This window comes from Protopterus annectens, chromosome 2.part0 (genome assembly GCF_019279795.1).
Source record: "Protopterus annectens isolate FY-2018-M chromosome 2.part0, PAN1.0, whole genome shotgun sequence".
Lineage (NCBI taxonomy): Eukaryota > Metazoa > Chordata > Ceratodontiformes > Protopteridae > Protopterus > Protopterus annectens.
Window position 1 is genome coordinate 1,755,725,211 of NC_056728.1, and position 18,393 is coordinate 1,755,743,603.

The 18,393-nt window shown below is 45.7% G+C and overlaps 1 protein-coding gene across 1 annotated transcript in view; it reads left to right on the top strand.

The window, feature by feature from the left end:
- FOXJ3 (forkhead box J3) overlaps positions 1 to 18,393 on the top strand; it is a gene marked incomplete in the record, with an annotated part of 1,121,635 nt that overhangs the window by 954,686 nt on the left and 148,556 nt on the right.

The following is an 18,393-nucleotide window of genomic DNA, read 5'->3' on the forward strand; positions in this document are numbered from 1 at the left end:
GCCTGATTCAGGCAGACAGTCAGGAACAGCTGTTGCAGCACCTGACATTTGTAAAGAACATTCTAACCTCCCTGGGGTACACGATCAACGAAAAGAAATCAAAACTAGTCCCCAGTTAAAAGATTGTATTCCTGGGGGCAAGCTTGGACACAGCATCCCGGATGGCATTCCTTACTCATAGGTAGGTACTAGGCTATCGGCCCAAGGGCCTAAGTAAGCCTAGCCAACAAAGTTCCCTGGCTTACGCCAACCCAAGAAAGTTAATTTCCTGTGCCCCTGTTGAGCAGAGCCACATAAGGGATCCCCGGGGTGTATTTCCTATTTCCCATCCACTCATCAAGATTTTTCATGGAGTGTTAGAGGAACTTGCTTGACATAGATGGGTAGCTTGTTCCAGAGTATGGGAAGTCTCTGCGACAGGAATCTATCCCTCCAGCAAGTCCTGTTTATTGTGGTGACAAGGTTTAGTTCCCTAGAGCATGTAGCTCGGAGGGATTGGGATTTCTTTAGGTGTAGCATGTCCCAACAGCTCTGGGTTTGACATAGCTTTATATGTTGGGCAGAGATCACCTTGGAGTAGGCGATATGCTACAGAGTAAAGCTGGAGTTTTTTGAGACTATCAGTGTAGGGCATCTGTTTGAGGCCAGTAATTCTCTTTGTGAGGTACTTCTGTGGCCTTTCCAGCTGCAGCTGTATTGTGAGGTACATTACAAAAGGGGCGTTGTACTCCGAGTCTAATGAGTGTCGAGTAGAGGGGGAACAATGACCTCTTTTTTTCCTGGATGAGAACCCTTTTGTGATGAGGTGTGCTATGTAGAAGGATTTCCTGACTACTGTGGCAGTGTGATTATCAAAGGAGAGACTACTGTCCACCTGGGTCCCAAGGTCTCATCACGCATTCGGTGTTAAGAAGACTGCCGCCTATGTGGTAGTTCATGGGTACAGAGTTTTTACCAAAGGGGATAACGGTGCACTTTTTTGGCATTGAGCTTGAGACCATGGCTCTGACACCAGGCATCTGTCTCAGTGAGGCCTTCCTGTAGGATGTCCACATCATTTGCGGAGTTGACTATAGCTCCTAATTTGCAGTCATCTGCGAACTTCGTTAACCAGAGGCCTTCTGTGTTAGCCTGTACTTCAGAGAAGTAGATACCAAACAGGAGAGGTCCCACGACGGAACCCTGTGGTACTCCACTCGTCACTGCTTTGAGGTCAGATTTGGAGTCTGCAACTTTTACAGTGTTGGTTCTGTCAGTTAGCCAGTTGGCAACCCATCTTGTGACATATGGATTTATACCTACTTTAGTGAGTTTAGCTATAATTCCAGAATGGGTGATGGTGTCAAAAGCCTTGGCGAGGTCAAGATTGGCTGTGTGAACCAACTTACCCTCGTCTACGGCTTTGGTGACTGCCTCAAAGAAGTAGACCAGGTTCAGGAGGCAAGATCTGCCTTTCAGAAACCCGAACTGGGTGGGGGTCCAGAGTTTGGAGGTTACCAATGTCTTTGTTTATGAATTCCATGATGATACGTTCCATGGCCTTGCAGACGAGGCTCATCAGGCTAATTGGGCGATAGTTCCCAGGATCAGTGGTGGCTCCCCCTTTGTGGAGTGGGATAACTGTTGCTGTGCGCCATTCAGTGGGCACAAAGCGTGACGTGAGGCTATGGTTGAATATGGTGCTTAGGTGGGGAGTCAGTTCGTTCTGAAGTTCGTGTAAAACGCAGCCTGGGATGTTGTCCGGTCCCATGGATGCTGTTTTTGGCTTTAGAGTGTGCTGCTTTTACCTGTAAAGTTGTGATTACAGGGACTCTGCATTCTTCCTGTATAGATATGGGCCCTTTAAGGGGTGAGATCGAGGTAAAGTTAACACTGGACCTATCTGCCAGGATATTGGCAGTATCAGTTGATTCTGTAATTTTTGTGCCATTGTGCTGTAACTCAGAGCAGATCTGGGTGTTGCCATTTACTCCAGGAAAACAAGCCTACCTGACAGGCTACTTCATTCCAGTGGCCACCAGAACCCAGCTATCTGCAAGGAAAATCATACAGGCCCAGGTTCATGGCCTCTTGCATCCTTCTAATTCCATATGCCAGACTGCATATGAGGAAGCTTCAATGATACTTAAGTCTTTGGTGCCAACATTCTCAGGACCTGGAAACTGTCATACCTTGTCTAAGGACAAAGTTTCTTTGGTGGGCAGCAGCATGCAACCACAACAAGAGACTTCCGTTTACTCAATCCCACGCCGCCCAGACCCTGACCACAGACTCATCAGACTATGCCTCTGGGGGCACACCTGGTCGACAAGTGCATTCAGGGCCACTAGAACCCAAGTCAAATTCATCTGCACATAAACCAAAAAGAGATGCTAGCTGTTCAGCATGCTCTGACAGCTTTCAGATCCCTACTTTCACCAGGACCCCTGCTAATAAAAACAGACAACACCACAGTTATGTGGTACATCAACAAGCAGTGGGGAACCCATTCTTACCCACTCTGCAGGTTAGCCATGGCCCTGTGGAACACGACCTTGGACATGCATATTCATCTGCAAGCTCAATTCCTGACAGGCAAACAAAACTCTCTGGCAGATGACTTAAGCAGAAATCTCCTAGACCCACCTGAGTGGCATTTAGACCCCAGCACCTTCAGCCTTCTAATCCAGAAATGGGGGACCCCAAAGGTGGACCCCTTTGCCTCCCCTTGCATTACCAGCTCAGCAAATTCTGCACCAGAACACCTTACAGCAGGGCCTGGAAAGTGGATGCCCTATTCTTCCAGTAGGAAAACTTCTTAATCTAAGCACCCTCCCCCCCCGCCTCTTCTCTCAAGAAATATTACTCAAGACAAGACAGACCAAGGACAATCCTGATTGCTCCAGACTGGCCACACCAGCACTGGCACCCGCTACTGCGCAACCTGTCACCTACCCCAGATCCCAACCCTCCTCACTCAGCAGGAGGGGACAGATCTTGCATCCGCAACTGCAAGCCCTGAATCTTGCAGCCTGGCTTATTCCTTGAATTCTCCCCCAGTGACTAGCCTAACCAAGCAGGTGCTGGATGTCATTCCTGAAGCCAGAAGACCCAGTATGAGGAAATCCTATGCTGATAAGTGGAAAAGGTATTGTTCTTGGATTCAGTCTAAAGGAGAGGACACAACACTGCCCTCCTTACCTCGAATCCTGGATTACCTAGCAGATCTACTCCACAGAGGCCTATCCTTCTCCATTAAGATCCATGCCTCTGCCATCTTGGCTCATTACAACACTGAGCCACCTCTCTTCTTTCACCCTCTCATCAAACAATTCCTGAGAGGGGCAAACAACTTAAGGCCACCATAGGAGAGCACCCCACCCCTACTTTGGGACCTTAACTTTGTACTGGAAAATCTCACGCTACCCCCCCCTTTGAGCCTGCAGTGTCAGCAGTTAAAATTCCTCTCTTGGAAAATGGGCTTGCTTCTGGCCATCACTTCAGCTAGAAGAGTGTCTGAGCTACAAGCACTTATGGCTGTGGGAACCCTTCATTATTTTCCATGCTGACAGGGTCTCCCTCAGGACTAACACTTCCTTTATGCCTAAAGTGGTGTCCAGTGTGGCTCTCAATCTGTTTGCCAACCTTCTTCCCTAATCCTCAAAATAAAGGGGGAAAGGATCCTCTACTCCTTGGACGTGCACAGACAGCTCAGATTCTACCTTGATAGGACTGAGCCCTTCAGGAAATCTGACCAGTTACTAGTAAACTTTGCACCAGGGGGCAGAGGGCAAGGCCATTTCAAAACAAACAATTTCCAAATGGATAGCACACTGTATCCATTTCTGCTGCAAGCACCATGGGAACCAGCCCCTCAGGGGTTTAGAACACATTCCACTAGGGCAACTTCTACCTCAACAGCATTCCTCAAGGGACTCTCTACCAGGGACATTCTGGAAGCTGCTGTCTGGAGTTCTGTGCACACCTTCACTAAGCATTACCACCTGCCTATCTTTTCCAAATCCAGGGTGGGTTTTGCAACAGCAGTCCTGCAGGGCATACTAGCCAGCCCCAACTCCTCTTGACTGCCTCCACCCTTTTTTCAGCTTTGGGACTCAACCCAGGTGTGATGACTGCAACAGTGAAACACGAAGAACATAGTACAGTTCTGTACACTTACCATAAATGTAGATGTTCGAGTGTATTCACTGTTGCAGTCCTAGTTTCCCTCCGTCCAGCCCCCTTGTCTCTCTCGCTCCTCTCTGTCTGTTACTCACCCCTTACAAGGGGTATTGGTATTTACTTTTTACTGGTGGTGTTTTTCCCACAATAACTTAGCTCCCTATTTGGGGGTTCTTGACATTTGGGGCAAGAAAAACAGATGTAATGGCATTAGCTGCCTGTTTTTATACCCCTGATGACCTGACATCAGTCCTGGAGTGACAGCAACCGATGCAGAAATACTAAGTCTCTGGTATTCAGGCTGACTGAGGGCTAACCTGCAGGCAGATAACCCAAGTGTGATGACTGCAACAGTGAATACACTAACATTGCATTTATGATAAGTGTACACAACTGTACTTTCTCGGTTGTCCATGGTGGGAATCGAGATTTTTTTTTTTATTCCCTTTGAAACATCTCTCGCGAACTCTCCCGGATTCTTCAGATCATTTGACCAGTGGTTCTAAAGTTTTGCTGGGGTTGTCCAAGGGGTCAGGCCTTTATCCAGATAAGTAAAGGTAGGCCAGTGATTGTCTTTCAGGAGTGATTGTATGGTTGTTGGGCATCCAAGTGTTAGATGCTTGGTAGAATCAGTCATTAGCCATTCAGATATGTTAAGTATTCCCATTTACATTTTCTTCAGATTACTTCATTTGGTGAAATATGCAAAACTATTTGCCCACCATTTCCATGATTTAAGTGCAATACCAAAAATTGAGTCCTAAACATCAAAAATAAACTGCAAGTCAGACAAAAAGCAATGAGTTTGAAGTTCACTGTTAAATCATTAAGGGGTTTCTAGAGAGAGAGGCTTGCTTTATATGTACTAACTAGAACATTGCAGTGCCTCAGAGTAGGGAAGTACTCTGAGGTATCACAGTATCAGACTTGTTCCATCTGCATTCACACTTGTAGGATTGCAGTTATGGTTCTCAGAATCTCATCAGGCAACTCATCCACCTACAAGATACTCTAGCCCTTGTGTGTAAAGTAAACTAAGCAGGAACAATGCAGGCCATAGAAATGTTTTATTTTGTATATATGTTATGGCTCAGATCATTATTTTAAGGTGTAGGTTTTATTGCAAAAGGAAACTTGGCTGAATTTTAGGTTCATAGGTTCATTTGGTTATAACACACTGCAACCAAAATATTTCTTGTAATTTGGAATGAGAATATGTATTAATAGGAGATGGTTATATTATGTAAATCATTTTTGGATTCATTTATTTATTTTGATGTTTTGAAATGTATGTGTATGTATATATGTGTGGGTCTACTTCTAAATTTCAAACTTTCAAAATGTCGACTTTCTTATGGTTGAGACCGTAAGATCAAAGTTTTGACACTTTGAAATTTAAGTAAAAAATAAAAACAAAAACTTTTTTTTTTTACGTTTTTGCAAGAGGGCAAGCCCCCTGCACCACCCACAACCCTTGCTAATTAAATGTACCAACTCCGAAATCACACTACAGAGTAGAAAATGGTAAATGTACTGTTCTGCGCTGTATGGTGATATCCTTTTAAACGGTTCGAAGTTTCCATACTTTGGTGTTATGGTCTCGGCCATAAGAAAGCCGACGTTTTGAAAGTTCAGAATTTAGAAGTAGACCTGTGTGTGTGTGTGTGTATATATATATATATATATATATATATATATATATATATATATGTGTGTGTGTGTATATGTGTATATATATATATATATATATATATATATATATATATATATATATAGAGAGAGAGAGAGAGATAGATATAGATACACATACATACACATATACACACGTATATATGTATATTGTTTAAAATGGTTGAATTATTTGTCCTGATTTTGCTGCAACTTGATTAATGTATTGATTAATGAATTAAGTTGATTATGGAAGTATTTCTTCCTACAGTACACCACAAGATCATTAGGCACATACATTAGATGGAAAGATGTTACCATTTTCTGCACTGTCATTTTCAGACTGTCTGGCATAGGAGGTTAACCACAGTTCTACTAGGGACATATGACTTAGGATATAAGCATAAAATTGACACACCTGTGTGACTAAATATGTAGTCTATGAATTTTCCTGCAGTAATGATGCTTCTATCAGAGTACCTGTACTTAATGTTAGTTGCTCTCTGAGTGTTGCATCCTTGTTTTTTTCCCAGATTTTTCTAATGGTTTTGGGTGGTTAGTCAGCCTGCATTATGCAGGATTTTACTTGTGGAAGTTTCACCATTGTCTGAGAAATTTGTCAGTCTCAAAGGTTCTGCCAGACAGGCACTGACATTGAATTGGAACATAAATGGTAGACATGTTGGACCACTCAGTTTGGACAGGTCATTTGATTCTGCTTTTTTCACATACTTTGGTAATTTGAAAGTACATTGAGAGTTCTTTTCACAGTTTATCCCTGCTCAGTTTGAGTGGCTTATTAGTCTTGATAGAAATGTTCATGATGATATTGGAAATAGCTACATTTAAGAATCACACCTGTAGAAGTTTTACACTCACCAGCAACTTGAGTAACCTAGGATGTAAACAATAAATAAATATACAACAAAGACTGATAAAATTAGATCTGAAGTAGTTAACTTCATTTGTCCATCAACCTATGGGTTATCGGATCCATATCGGATCCGAGCTGGAAGCTTCCAACAGCTAAGATCCGAGCTCCAAGCTCCTCCCCCTAACCCATAATCACCTGCTTATCCCTTCCTGACCTCAGATCTAGTTTGCCACGGTTCTCTCAGCAGCTTGATCAAGCTTCCAGGCGTAGTGGTGTCGATTTTGAGAGAAAAATCCTTTTTCTTGTCACTTTAAACAAATAGTTATTGTGTGTGTGTGAGTTAGCTTAGTTTCCCCTCTAGCATTAACGTGTTTTTTCTAGTGTCTAGTTACCTTTTTAGTGTTTTCCTCCCCCCCTCGTGTACGCGTTAGGGTGTGTGTGTGTTTTGGGGCCTACCGAGTGTGTTTTTTCTTATAGGTATGGCTGAGGCACCCAAAACCTTCTTTTCAAAGTGTACCGAGTGTGGCCAGAAGCTGTCCCCAGCGGATGGCCACACTTGGTGAGTTTTATGCCTTGGGGTTGAACATCTCTCCTCCAGCTGCACTTATTTGCGCAGCGTTCAACCCCAGGGCCCTCAAGGTCCGGGGTCGAAGCTGATTCTGGCGGGACTTCTGCCCCCGGACCCAGCTTCGTCCTCTGGTCCTTGTGTGGCAATCTGCAGCGGCTGCGGCAGTGCCACCTGTTATTCCCCCTCCCCTGACTGGGACTCAACCTCCCACCTTGGGCCAGGAGGAGAGGGACACCAGAAAGGGGGAACGCCGGGAAAAGCATCACAAGCGGCAGGCCGAGGCTTCTGTATCGGCCCCGCCAGCCAAATGGGTTTCTCCTCCTAGGGCCTCCGAGTCTTCTCCTTCCCGGCTCCGATCTCCCCGCTTTTCACTGGGGCCGGAGGAGGAGGAGACCCGGTCGCCTTCGAGGTCATCGGGGCGGCACTCCCGGCCCGCCTCGGTGGCCTCATCAAGGTCTACCCGCAATATGTCAGATGCAGACTTGGACTGGATGATGCGCAGGTTTCTCCAGGCCCAGCTGCAGATGGGAGTGCTCCTGCCTCCTCCCCTCCAGGGGGGAGCTCGACCCCCTTTTTCGCCCCGATTGCTCCTTCTCCGACCCACTACCGGGGTTTGGAGCCTTCAGAGCCGGGTAACATCGGAGCCGAAGGACTGTCAACGCCGATAGTATCGGGTACTTCGGTGCCGATGGCACCTTCGAGTCTGTCAGGTCCATTTTCTGCGGATCCGAGCTCTCGGAGCCGAGAGCTGAGCTTCGGATCCAGAGGTGTCAGTATAGCTTCGGCTCCGCCTCGGTTGGAGCATACTGACCCTTTGGATCCAACCATGTCGGCTCTGATCTGCACGTCGGATCCGAGGGAGGGTCTGCTTTCGGATCCTAGGGAGAGCAGCTCTCCTTCGGCGTTCGATGTCGTGGAGAAGGTTTTGTCGAGGGATTCCAGGCCCCCGGCTTCAGCCACGGTTCCACCCTGCACTCCCTCTGACGGATGTGCCTACCATCACCTGGCCACAGGGACAGCCTGCTCAGATGTCCCAGATAGTTCCATTGCTGGAACATGATGTGGCTGGTGAGGCCTCCTCGGACAGCCCCCCGCGAGGAGGTTCCTTACAAACGCAAGTGCAAGAGGAGGCACTTGGACTCCCGAGTCCTTGACAGAGGGCGCAGATTTGGAGGAAGGGGAAGGTTCCCCAAGGTCACCCCCCCCCGAAGACATCATGGAGATGCTTCGGATCGGGGGGTGGGGTCTGCCCCAAAACCTTCCTCTGACGAGTCTGTGTTTCTGGAGGCGTTTGAAGCAGGCCCGTCTACCTCTTGGGTGTCCCCTCCCACCGATCCCCTGGTAGACCTGATTACTACCAGGGCATGGAAGGAACCGGACACTGTGGAGCCCATCCCAAAGAGGCCGGACAAAATTCTCAGCCACCAAAAAGGAACTGGCCCAGGAGAGTTCCTTGGTCCATCCTCCAGACAAGGAGTCTTGGACGATGGACCATCTGGGGAAGCGGGTGTTTGCTTCAGCCACCTTTTCTGTGAGGTCGCTGAATTGTATGGCACACGTCATATGGCTTCAGCGGGATCTTATCAAAGAGTACGCTGGGTCGCCCCCAGAGTCCATGTCGGCGGAGGACAAAGTGTACTCTACCCGGATGGCCACTCTCAAATCCATCTCCAATACCTCTATGCAGTTACTGTCCCATGCCACGGAAGGGGCTGCTAGAGCTAGCGAAGCGGGCGTCGTCCTACGGTAACAGGCGTGGCTCAGTCACTGATTTTGCGAAACCCTTTAAGGCGTCGTTCGTAAATGCCCAGTTTGATGGGTCTGCCCTTTTTGGCAAGACCGTATGCGATGCACTAGACCAGAGCGACAAAGACGGGAAGACGTCTTCTCTGCTCCCCAGAGGTCCTTCTCCAGGAACCAAAAGGGGCAGAAGAAGATGTGGTTCCAGAAGTCTCAACAGTCCCGTTTTGCTTCGGACCCCTCGTCTTTCAGAGGCAGAGGAGGACAGGATGGACGCTGTGCCAGAGACAGAGGGGGCCAGAAGAACTTTGGGTCCAGAGAACCTTTCTCTGATTGGCCCACGCACCAACCCTGAAGGGTTGCCCAACTATTCCACTCTGGAGGCAGTCGGGGGGCGTTTCTCGAGGCACCTGGCAGCTTGGGAGTCCATTACAACAGATCGCTGGGCACTTCAGATCATATCCAGAGGTTACAAGATCCCCTTTCTCAATCCCCCTCGCACTCCCCGATGTCCCACCCAATCAAAGGGAGGCGGCAGCCGAAGAGATACGCCAGCTGCTACAAAAAAGAGCAATCCAGCACGTCCGCCCAGACCAGTCCGGGTCAGGCTTTTACTCCAGGTTCTTCTTGGTGCCAAAAAAGACGGGGGACCTCAGACCAATCCTCGACCTGTCCTTTCTGAACCTGTCAGTAGCCAAAGAAAAGTTCCGGATGGTCACTCTTCAATCCATTCTCCCCCTTTTGCAGGAGAACGACTGGATGTGCTCCATAGACCTCAAGGATGCGTGCTACCACATTTTGATGGACAGACGATCCAGGAGGTTTCTCCGCTTCTGGCTGGGAGCCAGCCATTACCAATTCAGGGTCCTTCCCTTTGGTCTCATCACAGCCCCCAGGGTGTTCACCAAAGTGTTAACAGTTGTAGCGGCCCACCTGAGACTCCAGGGAATTCAGGTCTTTCTGTACCTGGACGACTGGCTCCTGACTGACCCCACCAGGCATCTGCTTTGCACTGCCAGGGATTACTTTCTCCATCTAGCTCCCCGGCTGGGGATTACGATAAACATTGAAAAATCTTCCCTTCTTCCAACTCAAGTCGTAGATTTCATCAGTGCCAGATTGAACACCAACCAGCTTCTAGCCTTCTTGACTCTGGACCAGCTTCGAACTCTGAAACTCCATGTACTGGCCCTTCTTCAATCCCCAGCTCCCCCGGCAGAATTGTTCCTGAGGGCTCTGGGCTCGATGGCAGCAACCATCAACCTACTTCCCTTGGCGTGTTTAAACATGGGAGTTCTTCAATGCACCTTACAAGTCCAGTGGTCCTTGCTGCTACATCGCCTGAACTTCCTCCTTCCTCTAAGCAGGGTATGCAGGAAAGCCCTCTTATGGTGGCTCCAGTCTCCAGACCTCCAGAAGGGGGTGCCCCTTTGTGTCCCCTCCTCTAGCCACGGTGACCATGGACGCCTCTCGCCTCGGATGGGGGGGGCACTGCTTGGGCAGGACCGTCCAAGGCACGTGGAACCATTCGGAGACCTCATTGCATATCACTGTCCTAGAGATGAGAGCGGTGCTTTTGGCGTTGCAAGCACTTCAAAGCCTTCTTCCCTTGGGGACTATTGCGATCCAGACAGACAACATGTCGGTCATCTGGTATATCAACAAACAAGGGGGAACCAGGTCCTATCCCCTTTGTCGGGAGGCCATGAGAGTGTGGGAATGGGCTACGTCCACCAACCGCTTTCTCATAGCGATGCACATTCCAGGACGGTCCAGCATTTTGGCAGACAAGAGTCGATCCATCCTGTCACCGTACGAGTGGTCTCTGAATCCGGAAGTAGCAAAGCAAATCTTCTCCAAATGGGGTCAACCTCGCTGTGATCTTTTCGCCTCTCCTTCGAACACAAGTGCAGCGACTACTTCGCTCTAATTCCCCCACCCGGGGAATCCCCCAGGGTCGCTCTGGTGCATGTTTGGCCACCCAGTCTACTTTATGCTTGACCTCCTCTGCCCCTGATGCTGAAGTTTCTACAGAAAGCCAGACGGTTGGGGAGCAGAATAATCCTCATTGCCCCATTCTGGCCTCGTCAAGCTTGGTTCCCATATCTATGGTCTCATCTAGTGAATCCCCCATGGATTCTAGATCCCATCCTGGATCTGATTTCTCACCCTTCAGGCCTGTCGACCCCGAATCTGGACAACCTCAAGCTCACAGCTTGGTTGATCCAGTTCCAGTAATAGCTATGACTCCCGATATCTCGTCCCCTGTCAAGGCTATCCTAGTAGTTGCTCACAAGCCATCTACTAGAAGAATATATAATAGTAAATGGAAGCGTTTTTCTATTTGGGCGGAGCATCGGAACCTAGATCCCTTTACAGCCCCATTGCCAGCAGTTCTAGACTTTTTGTCAGGTTTATTCGACCAAGGTGCTAGCTCTTCTACGGTCAAAGTCCAGTTGGCCGCAATCTCTCATTATCATGTTGGCAGTGATCTAGGCCTTTTGACTTCGTCCAAATTATGTATGTAAGACCTTCCTAAAAGGCACTTTCCTACTCCCAGTAAAAGATGCAGTTCGTCCTTGGGATTTAACTCTTGTACTTCAGTCTCTAACAGCTCCTCCTTTTGAGCCTGCAACTTCGGTGGATCTAAAATACTTATCTTGGAAGACTGCTTTTCTTGTTGCCATAACCTTGGCCAGAAGGGTCTCTGAGATTCAAGCCCTTAGCGCCAAGCCACCGTATTTGGTCTTCCACAAGGATAGAGTCGCTCTCAGGACCAACCCCTCCTTTCTGCCCAAAATTACATCGGAGTCTAATATCAACCAATCTGTTAATCTACCAGTCTTCTTCCCAAATTATCAGAACAAAGGTGAATACAAGTTGCATTCTCTAGACGTACATAGGCAACTAAGATTCTATTTGCACAGGACAGCTGATCACAGGAAATCGGACCAACTTTTTGTATCCTTTGCCAAGTCCTCTTTTTGAAAACCTGTATCAAAGGTCACATTGTCCAGATGGATTTCCCAATGTATCCTTTTGGCATATGAGAGTTCGGACCGGCCTACACCTCAAGGAGTCCAGGCCCATTCTACCCGATCGATTTCTACCTCTGCGGCTTTTCGATCTAGGGTGTCTTTGGATGACATTTGTTCAGCAGCCACTTGGGCTTCATCTCATACATTTATAAATCACTACAAGTGGGATTTTGTTTCCAGAGGGAGAGCATCTTTTGGCTCTGCATTGCTCCGGAACATCCTTCCATGAGGACCTCCCAAGAATCAGGTAGCTGTGGACTCTGTCCCATAGGTTGATGGGCAAATGAAGTTAACTACTTCAGATTTAGAAGTTATGTACTTACCATAACGTTCCATCTGAGTAGGTAAACTTACATTTGTCAGCAACTGTCCCTCCCTCCATCCCCCTAACCTATATGGATGTTCTAAGGTCGTCTGATGTCATGGCGGACTATTTCCTGGTTAGAGTAGGGAGGTGGTTCTTGGTATCGTATGGTTTATGGATAGGCAAACTCGATCTGAGGTCAGGAAGGGATAGCGGGGGATTATGGGTTAGGGGGAGGAGCTTGGAGCTCGGATCTTAGCTGTTGGAAGCTGCCGGCTCGGATCTGATATGGATCCGATAACCCATAGGTTGCTGACAAATGAAGTTTACCTACTCAGATGGAACGTTATGGTAAGTACATAACTTATAATTTATTTACAGAAGTTACAATTTCCTGATGCATCTGCCTGGAATAGATTTCAAATGCATTACAGATTCTAAAAAATGGCAGATTAAATTTGAAACCTACACCAACCCAGAGAATTAGCCAATGAAAATAACTAGATTACGAAGTAATTATCTTACTGCATTTCTCTATTTGAGCTCCACATTACGTAATTTGAGATGAAGGTATACCCAGGCACAGAATAAAAGAAGCCCCTTTAAACCTCAAAACAGACTTAACATCTTCTAGTCTGTTCGTATTGGTTATTTTACTAGCCTTCATATTCTTATAGTCCATACCTCTCAATTTCTGAGCACAAGAAATCTAGACAAACCCTGAGAAAATGGGGAGGAGACAAAGGCCTAAAAATAAGGACAGACTTTAAATATTGATCTTATAAATGTAGAAAGTTGCTGAAGGATCATCATGGACCTCATAAATAAAGATATTGGGAACCTACAGACACTGGATCCTACCCAGTTTGGCTTTAAGGGCAGATCCTGCCTCTTAAACTTGGTTGATTTCTTTGAAACAGTCACCAAGGCCATTGACGAGGGGAAGGTGGTCCACACAGCCTACCTGGACCTCGCAAAAGCCTTCGATACAATACCCCACTCGGGCATTATAGATATGCTCACCAGCTTAGATATAAACCCCTATGTCACTAGATGGGATGCAAACTGGCTCAAGGACAGAACCCACATGGTTAGAATTGCTGGAGCCATGTCAGACTCCAAACCAGTTACAAGTGGCGTCCCACAAGGCTCAGTCCTTGGACCTCTCTTGTTCGGTATATATTTCTTGGAAGTACAGGCCAACACGGAAGGACTGTGGCTGACCAAGTTCGCAGATGACTGCAAGCTGGGCGCCATAATAGACTCTCCAGCCGACACAAGCATCCTACAAAAGGGCCTCATAGAAACAGACAACTGGTGCCAGAGCCATGGCCTCAAGCTAAATGCCAAAAAGTGTATAGTCATCCCCTTTGGCAAAAACAAAGTGCCCACAAATTATCACATAGGTGGTAATCCATCAAGTACGGAAGAAGTAATTAGGGACCTGGGGACCCAAGTTGATAGCAGTCTCTCATTTGACAACCACGTGGCCAAAGTGGTTAGAAAAAACATTTTATATAGCCCACCTAATCATGAAGCGATTTACATCTAGATCAGGGGAGGTCATCGTGCCTCTTTACTCATCCCTCATCAGGCCCATAATTGAGTACAATGCCCCTTTTGGGATGTACCTTACCAGACACCTGCAGCAACTGGAAAGACCCCAAAAGTACCTCACCAAGAGGATCAAAGGGCTCAAACAGATGCCATATGCTGCCCGGTTAAAGAAACTCCAGCTCTACTCGGTGGCATACCGCCTGCTCAGAGGCGATCTGTGCCTGATGTATAAAGCCATGTCCAACCCGGAATTAATGGACATGCTGCACCTCAGAAAATCCAAATCTCATCGAGCTACGCACTCGAGAGCCTTGAACCTCAGCACTGAAATAAATAGGACATGCTGGAGGGACAGATTCATAACCCAGAGGCTCCCTTCACTCTGGAATAAAATCCCAGTCCAGGTTAGGCAGAGTCCCTCATTGACTCTCTTCAAGAGGAATCTTGATGAGTGGATGGGAGATCGTAGGTTTACCCCAGGTATCACTTCTGTGTCACTGTTAGACAGAGGCACAGTATACTAACCTCGAAAAAGGGCATAGCAAAATTAATTTAAAATGGGTGGCGAAAGCCAAACACACACTGGCTAGGCTTATAAATGTCCTAGGGCAGATAGCCTAGTATGAACCTATGAAGTTGCTAAAATAACAGGATGTGAATATTGTCACCCTGTTAACTAATGAAACCATTGAGCTGTGGAAGTATTCATGTAATAAAGTATTGTCATTTTATCTGTTACATGGTGTGACAATGTAAGATGTTGCCATCTGTGCCAGGTAGAGTAGGGCAGTATATGTGTAACATATGCTAGCATAGTTCGCTGGAGTTTTATAAATTGTCATATAACTGCCGCACTGACTTGTACAGATGCTTGTGTTAAAAATGTATCAACATTGTTGTTATAACTGATTAAATGTTTAAACAAATGATTATGATAGTGAAGAGTAGAAGTTTTTGAAATTGCTCTATACCTTTCAGATACTGCAACAAATCTTAGCAAAGCTGTGTGTGTGTATTGTACCAGATTCAGGTGATCAAATTTGATGTCACTCCACAACCAGCACTGTGAGGATGCAACTCTCATAGTATTTTTTTTGTCTTTGTAACCTGATATAAATATCTGTCAGTTATCACAGTTAGTTGAGTTTAGTTAGAAGCTTATCTTGCCTTGTGGAAGTAAGCATCTCAGTATCCTATCTTGCCTTCCTGTATTAAGTTGGCTAAGGAACAGTTATTCTTTAGACAGTCGGGAAATATTGAGATTAGTTAAGTAATGTTTTTCTGCATCTGTGTGAATCTGTCCAACTGTGTAAAATTTCTCTCTTATTTATTATTAAATATTTTATACCTTTAATTGTGGTTGGTCTTTGAGAATACTTTTAATATCTTGAGAGTACTTGTGCTTATTTTAGTGACGGTGATACCTTGCATACTCTGAAAAGCCTTGCTGCTTTGGTTACACTCTACCGTTTATATTGGTATTGATTTTACTTTGATGTAATTGGATACTCATGTAAGAGCCTTATAGTGGCCGACTGGTGGCAGTGTGGTTACCTTATAATCTTTGCAGAGGGGGTACAGCTAGTAAATCTGTTCCAGCCTTTCCCTGGAGTGTGTGGGAAAATCAGATACCCAGGTGTGGGTGTGTCAGCTGTTTGGAACTGGGACTCAGTCCTCCAAAGTGAGTCTTGTTTTGGATCTGGAGAGAGTGTCTAGTCCTGGGTCTGGAGTGTGTTCCCTGTGTCCTCTTGGGGGAAATGATGCAGAGAGCTGCATATGAAAATACTGCGTAAATCTATTCCTGTTCCTAGTGACCATCCATCACTGGTGTCAGTGTTGAGGATTGAGGCTCCTTGATTACTGGCCTAAAGTAGAGTGCGACTTTATTTCAGGGGAGGATGAGGCATTCCCAGAAATGTCTTAAATTACATTACAGCTACGGTAGCATTGTCGCCTCACAGTACGACGTTGTCCTGTTCGATTCTCAGCTAGAGCGTCTTCTGTGTGGAGACGTGCATGAATGGGCGTACCTTCATTGAAGGTTGTGCATCAGAGCCGGCAACTCGGTATGTAAAAATCTACTGCCAATCATTAGCGGACCGGAGTTCCGCTGTGGCGACCCCTAACTGGGAAAAGCCGAAAGACACAACATTGTTAAGGGTAATAAGGGAAATGCCATCATGGAAGTATTGAATAGAGAAAACTATAAACCAATTTAAAACGAGAAGCATCACTGATCAACAAAAATACATAGAATGACAGACGTGATAAAGGCAAAGAGCATCATCAGAGCAGACCAGGATCTATCATACACTGTTTCAAATAAGCAAGCAATAATGCCAAACAAGGTGTGTGTTACTGGCCTGATGCTTTAGGCAGAGGGCCTCTACACCTCTGGAAGGGCATTATTTACACAGTAACACACACCCTGGAGGGCATTATTGCACTTTTGTTGCGTTTTACTTATTTTTATTACTGTATTTTTTTATATATTTTTGATGTCAAGTAATTCCTCCACCTAATGTTTCAGACTTGCTGTAGTATATGTAAATGATGTTGGAGGAAGCATTTTCCATCAAAAATATAACATTTAAAAACATTATCTAGATGTTTATTTTTTTGTCCCTTACTCCTGTGTGTGTGGGTTGTTGCTAATCAATGATTGAAGTCCGTAAATAATAACATACATTTGTGTTTCAGATGTTATTTCCTTTAGAAAATTCATGCTAACACAAATCCTCTTATTTAAGCAACTTTGTATTTTTTTTTAAGAACAATATTTCAAAATCTGTTCATATTTTTAAGCTTTTGTTCCCCCTTTATTTTAGGGTTTATCCAGATATCTTGATCTATGAGGTTGAGAGGTATGCAAACCTCTTTGCACTTCCACTTTCAGCGCACTTATACTCTCACATGTAGACAAACACAAATGCACATTTTTTCTGTTTAATTTATTTTTTACAGTCTGTAAACATTAAAAGTGCCGCTTAGCCAGTGTAAAATAGCTTGATCGATCTTGCTTTTCTGCACACATACACTCACTCTCTCACACGTGCACACACTTTCTTTTTTGTTTTAAACTTGCAAACAGCAAAAGCACTGCTTAGTTAGCGTAAAGTACTGGTGACCGTTAGGTTACTTTCAGTCCTAACTCTGGCAGCTTAATACTCTTCACTGGGTATTACCTGTAGATTAAAACCCTGCTGGAGAATGTTCAATGATCTTTTATTCAGTGTTGCGTTCTGGGGTTGGGTCTGGTTCCTCAGCAGGTACAACGTCAGAAGGTGTTAGAGTCTGACCTAGGCACATCCTCAGCGACTGTGCAGATGTCTATTTCAGACTGACAAGGGGATCCACAGTTTGCAGTACTAGAATGGTCTAGAGACATACCACTTACTCCAGCTATGGAACTGGTCCAGGTGTTGGCCTCTGAAGGCAGTCCTAAATCAGGTTCTTTTACTGTTCATCATGCAGAAATGCATGTTAAGAAAAAACAAACAAGCATTCTCAAGCCCCTACTTCTCCACAGTATTGACTGGGATACATTTTCTCAGGGGTTGATTAAGACTGATGGCTCATGCACTTTCCACTGCTGTCTGTTTCCTGCTTTACTACTTCCCCTTTTTGGAGGGTTAGTGACAGGAGTTCTCTGAGGATGAGTCTTCATCTGATGAGGATTCCTTGCCATACTCTGCACAGATTACATCCCCCTTAGAATATGCTTTCCCAGAGGAGGAATTCAATGGTGCAGATTCTCCATTGGAAGAGATTTCTTTTGGAGAGACCATTAACAAAATGAGAGAATTTTATAAATGGGACTGCTCTCAGGTCTATGACCTTTTACAAATGCAGTCTCCTTCTGCTGTGCCACCTGTTTTGCCAGCATTCTTGGACGCTTTCTCCTGTGCTTCTAAGACCCCAGATTCACAGCCTCCTGCTCCTAAAAGGCCTGACAAATTTTAAGAAGTGCCCAATGACTGCAGATTCCTTTATAATTGTCCTTCAGCTGATCCAGCTGTTGTTTCCATTGCTTCTGATAAATCTTCTAGGTTGTTACCATCTTCTAAGCGTCTTTCTTCAGATAAGTAGAGCAAGATAATGGAAAGACTAGTTAAGAAGCTATACACTTCTTACACTTTGGCTTTCAGGGCTATAAATTATTAAACACACATGCCAAGGTATTCCTTGGCCCTTCTTTCAGAGGCCTAGCAGGCACTTTCACAGCTTCCAGACTCTGACCTAAAAGAAAAAAAAATCAGGTTATGTCCCTTTTCTTCTCAAGTGGCTAAACACTTCATTAAATGCAGCTGTAATGCAGTTGAAGCATCCACTGCCAGATGACATCAAAGCAAAATTGATGAATGCACCTCTGGATAACACTGCTCTGATACTGCAGCTGCAGATTTAAGTTCATACAAGAAAAGGACCTTCAAGAGACTCAATTTTTTGTCTCCTGTCCCAAAATTCCACAGAAATTTTCCTT